At 42.5% G+C, this 12255-nt stretch overlaps 1 protein-coding gene across 1 annotated transcript in view; it reads left to right on the forward strand.

Moving 5' to 3' along the window:
* LOC140188910 (uncharacterized) overlaps positions 1-12255 on the forward strand; it is an 838801-nt gene that overhangs the window by 759828 nt on the left and 66718 nt on the right. The window lies entirely within an intron of this gene.

The following is a 12255-nucleotide window of genomic DNA, read 5'->3' on the forward strand; positions in this document are numbered from 1 at the left end:
GGGTAGCCCCTCTGGTAGGGGAACATGTCGCGTCCTTTTCAGGGCGGTTAGTCCACCTTTGGTCCCCACCTGGCACTCAGCTCTCACCTATGGCTCCCCATAGCTGTTTGCATGCGACAGCGGCCACACCCCGGGCAACGGCTTCAACAAGCCGGCTAAACCAGGTGAGGGTAGCCGACGGGTCTCAAACCCTCGGTGAGATAGGGAGTTGTCTATCCCAGCATGTGAAGACAGACTCCGGCGGATTGAGTGGAAGAGACCAATGGAAGGTCCAACGGTCAAGAAGGCGGTCTCTGCAAGCGTCGTGGAACGTGTAGAGCAGGACAAGACACAGAAGACGTCCTGGTCACACTGCGCCTTGACCCATCTCCAGCCGTCGAGACTCTGTCTTGCCACTGGATCCAGATGGGAATTGGGAAGAGAGAGTGAGGCTGACGCTGCGCAACTCTCTCTCGCTTAAATCCAAATCATGCGCTAGTCTCGACACCGTCATTATGGTGTCAAGGTCCTCTTCGACGTCAACGATGGACGAACAACAATATGTTATGTGTGCTCTTGGTTATATTGGACTGATAAAAATGAAGGACCACCTTGGGTTGATTTGGAATTGAAAGCTGTGAACAATTTTACTTAACGTCGTCATTAGGAGCTTCTTTACCTTTAAAATTAGCAAAAATTTCTATTCTAAATTTATATCCTGTGATTAAGCAGTCATTACGAATTTGGTACCAGTTTCGTAATTTTTATAATCTTAAAAAATTTAACCTTCTTAGTTTAATTTATCAAAACTATTTATTTAAACCTTCACTTAGTGATCCTACCTTTTCTCTTTGGAGGAATAAAGGGGTCTATTCCTTCATGGATCTGTTCCAAGAAAGCCAATTGATGTCTTTTGAGTAGTTAGCAACTAAATATTCTCTCTCGTACTCACATTTCTTGCAATATCTTCAGGTCAGACATTTCATACAAAAATCTTTAAGTAATTTTCCATATTTTCAAGATTCTGACCGGTTAGACATTATTTTAAAAATGAAACCTTTAGTGAAAGGTTTTATTGGGAAAACTTATAATTTACTATTACAACAGTACAAGTATCCTTTACTTAAGATTAAGCAAGATTGGGAAAGACAGCTTAACATGACTTGATAACAGAGGATTGGTTGCGAATTATGAAGTTTGTTAAATCTTCTTCGATTTATGCCAGTCACTCTCTAATTCTATTTAAAATTGTACATTGTTACTATTTGACAAAGGAGAGACTGTCTAAAATATTTCCTAATGTTGAAAGTCAGTGGGATAGATGTAAACCTGAGACCGCTACATTGACACATATGTTTTGGTCGTGTTCTGTATTGAAACAGTTTTGGAAATGTATTTTCTCTACAATTTCTAAAGCTTCAAAAATTAACGTACAACCTAATAAATTGACAGTTTTGTTCGATATTGTCCCTCAATATATTTATGGTATTTCTATGTAATTGCATTTGTCAGATTATTGGCCAGAAGGGCTGTTTTATTGAAATGGAAAGATGCCTCTGCCCCCACTTTGATACAATGGTTCTCTCAGGTGATGTTATGTCTTAGTTTGGAGAAAATCAGAAGTCACAGCTCCTGGAAACTGACTTTTGATCCTCGATTTGTCTTTGAGAAAAGGTGGGGTTCTTTTGATGGACCCTTCAGATTCTTGTTTAAATGGATCTGGTTGGCGGATTGATGTTTTTCTTTTATGGAAGCTTGTATGGCGTATAGCTCTGGGGTTCTGCTCCCAATGTTTGTGTGTTTGTTTTTAGTAGTTTTTTTTTGTTTTAGTTAGTAGAGGTTCTGTTTTCCTCCTTTCCTTTTCCCAAAAAATAGTTTTAACATTTTTTTTCTTCTTATTATTGATATATTGTTTAGCTTTGTTAATCACTTATTTGTTAACTTAATTCTTATTGTACGTATTGACATGTTCACTTGATTACTTTAATGTATTTGTTGTTGATTTTTAATAATAATTAATCAAAAAGATTTTTACCATGAAATGAAAATGACCGAAATCAAAATGTAGATGGGTGCTTTAGTTAGTTTGTGAATTATACCAATAGTGGTGCAGTTGTGTATAATGAAGAAGACTAGCAATGAATACAGCGTAATATAGATTATTCACAGCTAAGGACAGAGAAATAGCGGATCAAGCTGAACACGGATAAATGTGAGGGGTTGCAATTTGGTAAACCAAGAGCAAGTAGTTAAATGCTAAGGAGAAGACCCTTAACAGTGTTGCTGAGCAGAGAGGATTGACGTCCAAGTTCACAGCTCCTGGAAAGTGACTACATGGGTCAATCTGTTGTTAAGAATGCTAAGCAAATGCTTGCTTTTATTAGCTGAGTTACTGAGCTCAATTCAAGAAGTGATGTTTCAGCTGTAAAAGGACTCCACTGAGGCCACATTTGAACTATCGAATATAGTTCTAGTTCACCCATTTTGAGAATTGAGCATTGGAGAAGGAGCAGAAGTTTACTAGGATGCTGTCTGGTTTACAGGGCATGTGCTAACATAAGTGGTCTGACGAACTTGGTAGTTTTCTTTGGAGTAGCAGAGGCTGAGGGGAGATCAGATAGAGATTTATAACTATATGTCAGAGACGGATCAACTAGACATGGAGTGTCTTTATCGTAGGGTAAAGTGTCTAATACATTGAAGATGAGAGGTGATGAGATGTGAGGGAGATGCTTTTTTTTTTTAACTCAGAGAGTGCCGGATGCCAATTATGCTGGTGGAGTTAAATACATCAGGGGCTTTTAAGGGATGTTGAAATAGGTACATTAATATGAGGAGGATGGGGTGAGATGGACTTTGTCTTGGTCAGAAGGATTAGTTTTTGGGGGTTTACTGATTTACTTTTCAGATGGTTTGACATGATATTATGGGCCAAACAGTCTGTTCCTGTGCTGTACTGTTCTATGATTTGTTCCATATACTGGGAACCATTATGACAGAGCTGAGCGTAACCCAACAGGTTTACAAGTAGATGATGAGTATAACATGAATGTAAAGAAGAACAAGTAATGATTGGGTACAAATCCAAACAGAGCAAAGAGTTAAATTGTACTACAGGAACAACATTTAAAAGGACAAACAATTCAGGACTGAAGGTGATGTATTTAAATGTGCGTAGCACTTGGTATAATGTGAATGAACTCATGGCACAATTAGAGACTGGTCAGTTTGGTGTTGTGGGCATCACTGAGTCATAGCTGAAAGAAGGCCATAGTTGAGAGTGTAACATCAAATGATATACTTTGTATCAAAATATAGGAAGGGTGGCACAGGCGGTGATGTGGCTCCTCTAGTAAAAGATGGAATTACATCTTTAGATAGAGGTGACATAGGGTCAGAGAATGTTGAATCTTTGTGGGCGGATTTAAGAAATTGCAAGGGTAAAAACTGGTCATCGAAAATAGGTCTCCTTATAGTAGCCAAAATGTGGGGTTTAGATTGTAAAGTCATGTTCTTATATTCCCAAACGAAAAGCCATAGATGAACCAGGAGGTACGTCGTCTGCTGAAGGCTAGATCTATGGCATACAACTCTGGCGATCGAGGCCTGTACCAGAAAACCAGGTACGGTTTGCGGCGGGGTATATCAAGGGTGAAGAAACAATTTTGAATGAGTTTGGAGGTGACATTGGATGTATGGTAACTCTGGCAGTGTTTGCCAGACACTACTTCATACAAAGTGAAAGCTAATAGCTTCACTACCAGATGAACTCGCCTGCTTTGAAATGGAGAATATAACTACAGCTGTGGAATTGCCTGCTGCACCTGATGACCCAGTGATCTCTGTCTCTGAGTCCGATGTTAAGCTGTTTTTAAAGAGGGTGAGCCCGCTGAAGGTGGAGGGTCCCGATGGAGAGCCTGGAAATGTTCTGAAAACCTGTGCCAACCACCTGGTGGCAGTATTCAAGGACATTTTCAACCTCCCATTGCTACGGGCAGAAGTTCCCAGTTGTTTCTAACAGGCAACAACTATGCCAGTGCCTAAGAAGAATAATGTGATCTGCCTTAATGACTTCCGCCTGGTAGCACGAACATATACAGTGATGAAATACTTCGAGAAATTGGTCATAACTAGACTGAAGTTCTGCCTCAGCAATGACCTGGACACTTTGCAATTTGACTATCGCCACAATAGTTCAACGGCAGATACAATCTCAATGGTTCTTCACACGGCTTTAGCCCACCTGGAGAACACAAACACCGATGTCAGGATGCTGTTCATCGACTATTGCTCAGCAGTTAATACCATCATTCCCATAATCCTGATTGAGAAGTTGCAGAACACTGGCCCCTGTACCTCCCTCTGCAATTGGATCCTCGTTTCCCTAACCGGAAGACCACAATCTGTGCGGATTGGTGATAACATCTCCTCATGCTCGACAATCGACACTAGTGAACCTCAAGAGTGTGTGCTATGTCCACTGCTCTACTCTCTCTATACCCATGACTGTGTGGCTTGGCATAGCTCAAATACCATCTATAAATTTGTTGATGATACAACCATGTTTGATAGAATCTCAGGTGGTAACGAGAGGGCATACAGGTATAAGGAATGCCAACTAGTGAAGTAGCTTCACTGCACAACGCGGCACTCAATGTCAGTAGGATAAAAGAGCTGATTGTGGATGCTACTTCAGAAAGAGATGAAGGACCACATACCAATCCTCACAGAGGTATCAGAAGTTAAGAGCGTGAGCAGTTTCAAGTTCATGGATGTCAAGATCTCTGAGGATCTAACCTCGTCCCAACATGTTGATGCAGTTATAAAGCAGGCAAGACAGCAGCTATGCTTTATTAAAAATTTGAAGAGATTTGGTATGTCAACAAATACACTCAAATACTTCTATAGATGTACCGTGGAGAACATTCTGACAGGCTACGTCACCGTCTTGCAAGTGGTGGGGGCGGGGGGAATGGGTGCACTACTGCACCTGATAGAAAGAAGTTAAAAAGCCTACAGCACAATACAGACCCTTCAGCCTACAAAGCTGTGCCTCACATGTCCTTACTATAGAAATTATCTAAGCTCCATGTACCTATTCAGGAGTCTCTTAAAATACCCCATTGTAACTGCCTCCACCACCATTGCTGGTAGCCCTTTCCACACTCTCACCACTCTCTGTGCAAAAACACTTACCCCAACGTCTCTTCTGTACCTACTTCCAAGCACTTTAAAACTGTTCCATCTCAGGTCAGCCACTTTGGCCCTGGGAAAAAACCTCTGACTATCCGCACAATCAATGCCTCTCAACATCTTATTCACCTCTAGCAGGTCACCTCTCATCCTCCTTCGCTCCAAGGAGAAAAGGCCAAGTCGATTCACCTGCTTTCATAAGGAGTAATCCCAAATCCAGGAAACATCCTTGTAAATATCCTCTGCACCCTGTCTATGCTTTCCACAAGCAATGTCCCCTTGGATCCTACTTACCTTCTCAATAAGCCTTATATGGGGTAACTTGTCCAATACCTTGCTGAAATCCATATACACTACAGCTACTGCTCTCCCCTCATCGATGTGTTTCATCACATCCTCAACAAATTCAATCAGTCTCGTAAGGCACAACCTGCTTTTGACAAAGCCATGCTGACTATTCCTAATCATATTATGCCTCTCCAAATGTTCATAAATCTTGCCTCTCAAGATTTTTTTTTCATCAACTTCCGAACCAGTCACAGAGGGTTGTAAATTTAGATGGATCCATCTTGGGTACTAGCCATAAACTACCCAGGATATTCCAAGGATCGGCGTCTCAGAAAGGCATCGTCCATTATGAAGGAACTCAGCATGCAGTGCGTGCCATTTTCTCACTGTTACCATCAGGTAGGAGGTACAGAAGCCGAAAGGCACACATTCAGTGATTCAGGAATAGCTTCCTCCCGTCTGCAATCTGATTCCTAAATGGAGATTGAACACTTGGACATCACCTCACTTTTTTAATATATATTATTTCTGTTTTTTGCATGATTTTAATCTATTCAATATTGGTATACTGTAATGGATTTACTTAATTATTCAGTTTTTTTCTTCTTCTTTCTTATGTATTGCATTGAACTGCTGCTGCTAAGTTAACAAATTTCATGTCACATGCGGGTGATAATAAACCTGATTCTGATTCTGAAAAGAAGGGTAATGCCACAATTTTAATGGGTAACTTCAGTATGGAAGGGGACTGGGAAAATCAGGTTGGTGTTGAATTACAAGAAAGGGAATTTGTTCAATACCTACGAGATGGCTTTTTAGAGCAGTTTGTGATTGAAAATCTCAGGGAAAATCTATCTTTAGATTGGATGATACGTAACAGCCCTGATATCATAAGGGAACTTAAAGTAACCGAACCCTTACTAGGCTGTGACCATAATATGATTGAATTTGTGTGGCAATTTGAGAGGGTGAAGCATAACTCACAAATATGCAATAAAGAGATTTACAGAGGCAAAGAGAGGACCTTGCCCAGAGGACGCTGGAGAAGGATATTGGCAGTGATTAGAGCAGTGAAGACATGGCTGAAGTTTCTGGGATTATTTCACAAGGTACAGGATAGATATAGAAACATAGAAACATGGAAAATCGGTGCAGGCCATTTGGCCCTTCAAGCCTGCACCGCCATTTATTATGATCATGGCTGATCATCCAACTCGGAACCCCGCCCCAGCCTTCCCTGCATACCCCCTGACCCCCGTAGCCACAAGGGCCATATCTAATTCCCTCTTAAATATAGCCAATGAACTGGCCTCAACTGTTTCCTGTGGCAGAGAATTCCACAGACTCACCACTCTCTGTGTGAAGAAGTTTTTCCTAATCTCGGTCCTAAAAGGCTTCCCCTCTATCCTCAAACTGTGGCCCCTCGTTCTGGACTTCCCCAACATTGGGAACAATCTTCCTGCATCTAGCCTGTCCAATCCCTTTAGGATCTTATACGTTTCAATCAGATCCCCCCTCAATCTTCTAAATTCCAACGAGTACAAGCCCAGTTCATCCAGTCTTTCTTCATATGAAAGTCCTGCCATCCCAGGAATCAATCTGGTGAACCTTCTTTGTACTCCCTCTATGGCAAGGATGTCTTTCCTCAGATTAGGGGACCAAAACTGCACACAATACTCCAGGTGTGGTCTCACCAAGGCCTTGTACAACTGCAGTAGTACCTCCCTGCTCCTGTACTCGAATCCTCTCGCTATAAATGCCAGCATACCATTCGCCTTTTTCACCGCCTGCTGTACCTGCATGCCCACTTTCAATGACTGGTGTATAATGACACCCAGGTCTCGTTGCACCTCCCCTTTTCCTAATCGGCCACCATTCAGATAATAATCTGTTTTCCCATTTTTGCCACCAAAGTGGACAACTTCACATTTATCCACATTAAATTTCATCTGCCATGAATTTGCCCACTCACCCAACCTATCCAAGTCACCCTGCATCCTCTTAGCATCCTCCTCACAGCTAACACTGCCACCCAGCTTCGTGTCATCTGCAAACTTGGAGATACTGCATTTAATTCCCTCATCCAAGTCATTAATATATATTGTAAACAACTGGGGTCCCAGCACTGAGCCTTGCAGTACCCCACTAGTCACCGCCTGCCATTCTGAAAAGGTCCCGTTTATTCCCACTCTTTGCTTCCTGTCTACTAACCAATTCTCCACCCACACCAATACCTTACCCGCAATACCGTGTGCTTTAAGTTTGCACACTAATCTCCTGTGTGGGACCTTGTCAAAAGCCTTTTGAAAATCCAAATATACCACATCCACTGGTTCTCCCCTATCCACTCTACTAATTACATCCTCAAAAAAATTCTATGAGATTCGTCAGACATGATTTTCCTTTCACAAATCCATGCTGACTTTGTCCGATCATTTCACCGCTTTCCAAATGTGCTGTTATCACATCCTTGATAGCTGACTCCAGCAGTTTCCCCACCACCAACGTTAGGCTAACCGGTCTATAATTCCCTGGTTTCTCTCTCCCTCTTTTTTTAAAAAGTGGAGTTACATTAGCCACCCTCCAATCCTCAGGAACTAGTCCAGAATCTAATGAGTTTTGAAAAATTATCACTGATGCATCCACTATTTCTTGGGCTACTTCCTTAAGCACTCTAGGATGCAGACCATCTGGCCCTGGGGATTTATCTGCCTTCAATCCCTTCAATTTACCTAACACCACTTCCCTACTAACATGTATTTCGCTCAGTTCCTCCATCTCACTGGACCCTCTGTCCCCTACTATTTCTGGAAGATTATTTTTGTCCTCTTTAGTGACGACAGAACCAAAGTAATTATTCAATTGGTCTGCCATGTCCTTGCTCCCCATAATCAATTCACCTGTTTCTGTCTGCAGGGGACCTACATTTGTCTTTACCAGTTTTTTTCCTTTTTACATATCTATAAAAGCTTTTACAGTCCATTTTTATGTTCCCTGCCAGTTTTCTCTCATAATCTTTTTTCCCCTTCCTAATTAAGCCCTTTGTCCTCCTCTGCTGAACTCTGAATTTCTCCCAGTTCTCAGGTGAGCCACTTTCTCTGGCTAATTTGTATGCTTCTTCTTTGGAATTGATACTATCCCTAATTTCTCTTGTCAGCCACGGGTGCACTACCTACCTTGATTTATTCTTTTGCCAAACTGGGATGAACAATTGTTGTAGTTCATCCATGCAACCTTTAAATGCTTGTCATTGCATATCCACCGTCAATCTGTTGCACAGAGAAAGATGTCCTCAAAATGACAGGAATACCTGTATAAAGCAGGATACCAAAAGATGTTCTCAAAATTCCTTTGTTTTCAAACGCATATGTAAATACCCTGAGCTGAAATAAAAAAGAACACTGACTGACTGTTAAAACAATTTTCATTACAAAGAGGCAATCAGATAAATACATGAATGTACAGGATTGGAATCACATGCAGCAAAATACTTTAGCGGGGAGGGAGTGGGGGACACAGTCGAGAGTATCTGTTGAAATGAGTGTTACCTACATCATGCCAGGGCAGGGGGAGCAGCCAGAGGTTGTGTTCCTTATTAGAACTTACAACAGAGGGAAGGTCCTGCAAATACCATCTGGGTAGTTGGGTAGAAATTTAAGAAGTAGGACTCTGGGGTGGTGATCTCAGGATTAATTCAGGGGCCACATGCTTTTGAGCTAAGAGATTGTAAGGTGTAAGGTGAAATGTATGGCTAACAATCTGGTGCGAGAGGGATGGCATCAGGTACACAGATCACTGCATTATTTTCCAGGATAGGTGGGACTGGTGTAAGGAGGATGGGTTACACCTGTACTGAGGGGAGCTAATATTCTGCCAGGGAGTTTTGTTGCAGCATTGCAGAGTTTTCTCATTTGGCATGTGTGTGGAGGAAGGGGATGGGTGGGAACCAGAGGTACAGGTCAGTTAGTAGCATTGAGCAAAAAGTAGAGACGAGGTCGAGAAACCCCATCAAGAAGTCAAGATGGGGCATTGTTAATGAGCACAGTGGCTCCAAGGGGCTGAAGTGTGTTTATTTCAGTGCAAGGTATAGTACAGTTAAGGCAGATGTAATTGTAGCGAATATTACTCTGTGACACAGTAAATTAGCCACTACAAAGATCTGGCTGAGAGAAAGGCAGGGGTGATAGCTAAATGTTCCAGGATTCAGATGATTCAGACAGTCCAGAGGGAGGTGAATGAGGTTGGGGAGCTGCATTGCTCATTAGGCAGAATGTCACAAGGTTGAGGTCATCCAGTAAATTAATGTAGGTAGAAACATAGAAAACATACAGCACAATACAGGCCCTTCGGCCCACAAAGCTGTGCTGAACATGTCCCTACCTTTCAACTACCTAGGCTTTAACCATAGCCCTGTATTCTCCTAACCTCCATGTAGCCATCCAGAGTCTATTAAAAGACCATATCATTTCCGCCTGTACCACTCCACTCATTCACCACTCTCAGCGTAAAAAAAACATACCCCCGACATCTCCTTTGTACCTACTTCCAAGCACTTTAAAACTCTCTCGTGTTAACCATTTCAGCCCTGGGAAAAAGCCCCTGACTATCCATACAATCAATGCCTCTCATTATCTTGTACACTTCTATCAAGTAACCTCTCATCCTCCATCGCTCCAAGAAGAAAGGGCGGAATTCACTCAACTTATTCTCATACGGCATGCTCCCCAATTCAGGCAACATCCTTGTAAGTCTCCTCTGCGCCCTTCCTATGGTTTCCACGCCCTTCCTATAGTTAGGTGACCAGAACTGAGCACAGTACTCCATGTAGGGTCTGACCAGGTCCTATATAGTTGCACCATTACCTCTCAACTCTTCAACTCAATCCCAGGATTGATGAAGGCCAATGCACCATATGCCTTCTTAACCACAGAGTCAACCTGAGTAGCAGCTTTGAGTGCCCTATGGACTCAGACCACACTGTCTCGCAACCCTAACCCTCTGTTCCTCCACACTGCCAAGAGTCTTACCATTAATACCATATTCAGCCATCGTATTTGACCGACCAAAATGAAGCACCTCACACTTATCTGGGTTGAACTCCATCTGCCGCTTCTCAGCCCAGATTTGCATCCTATCAATGTCCCATTGTAACCTCTGACAGCTCTCCACACTGATCATAACACACCCAAGTGGGGTCGGACCAAGGTCTTATATAGCTGTAACATGATCTCATAACTCTTGGACTCAATCCCATGGTTGATGATGCCAGCAGGACATACGCCTTCTTAACAACACTGTCAATCTGCAGTTTTCAGTGTCCTATCGAAACGGACTCCAAGATCTCTCAGATCTTCTACACTGCCTAGAGTCTTACCATTTAAATTATATTCTGTCCTCAAATTGGACATACCAAATTAACCACTTCACATTTCTCTTGGTTAAAATCCATCTACCACTTCTCAGCCCAGTTCTGCATCCTATAAATGTCCGGTTTAATCACTGAGAGCCCTCCAGACAAAGCACAGTAACCTCAACCTTGGTATCATCAGTAAGCTTACCACCATTCTACTAATTCATCTGGGTCATTTATAAAAATTCCAAAGAGGATAGGTCCCAGAATCGATTCCTGTGGAAAATCATGGGTCACCGACCACCATGGAGAATATGAAGCATTTACAACCACCCTTTGTTTCTGTGGGCAAGCCAATTCTAGATCCACAAAGCAAAGTCTCCTTGTATTCCATGCCTCCATACAGTCTAAAGGAGCCTTGCATGGGGCAACTTTATCCAATGCCAAAAACAAACATGGTAAAAAGAGGGTTGAACTTCTACAAAGTGAACAGGGGGAATTAGGACAGAACTTAAAAAGCTCAACTTTCAGAGCAGTAATCTCGAGATTACACGCTGTGCCACATATTGGTGAGGATAAAAATAGAATGATGATTCAGATGAATATGTCACTGAGAGGCTGAGGCATGGAGCAAGATTGAAGTTCTTGGATCATTGCTATTTCATCTGTGGTAGAGCGACATGTACAGAAGAGATGGATTCTGAGTTGAGAATTAGAGGACAGAAGTTTAGGGGTAACATGAGGGGGAACTTCTTTACTCAGAGAGTGGTAGCTGTGTGGAACGAGCTTCCAGCAGAAGTAGTTGAGGCAGGTTCGATGTTGTTGTTTAAGGTTAAGTTGGATAGATATATGGACAGGAAGGGAATGGAGGGTTATAGACCGAGTGCAGGTCGGTGGGTCTAGGTGAGAGTAGGGGTTTGGCACGGACTAGAAGGGCCGAGATGGCCTGTTTCCGTGCTGTAATAGTTATATGGTTATATGGTTATATGCTCCTGAACTGGAGGGGAACCAGTATCCTGTAGATTTGTGAGTGATGCGCAGAATAGTGTAAATGTGAGTTGCAGTCACTGTGACCCTGAGCAGGAGATAATACTGTCGCCAATGAGAGCTACTTCGGTAAACGGGATAGACAGGAGTACAGACAAAAGAGAGGAAAGACAATGAGTTTGAACTGCATTTACCTCGATGCAAGCGGCTTGACAGGTGAGGTGGATGCGCTCAGGTGTGACGGGTGCTCGGGACTGCTGGGTCACTTCCTTTCATGTCGCATACAGAATTAATGGCTTTTCATTCCGGTTTACAGACAATTCGAAGATAGGTGGGGGTTAGGTAGTGTTGAGGAAGCAGGGAATCTGCAGAAGGACAGACAGATTGTGAGAATGGACAAAGAAGTGGCAGATAGAATGTCATGCAGGGGACTGTATAGTCATGTATATAAGCAGTAA

This window comes from Mobula birostris, chromosome 28, assembly GCF_030028105.1.
Source record: "Mobula birostris isolate sMobBir1 chromosome 28, sMobBir1.hap1, whole genome shotgun sequence".
Taxonomy (NCBI): domain Eukaryota; kingdom Metazoa; phylum Chordata; class Chondrichthyes; order Myliobatiformes; family Myliobatidae; genus Mobula; species Mobula birostris.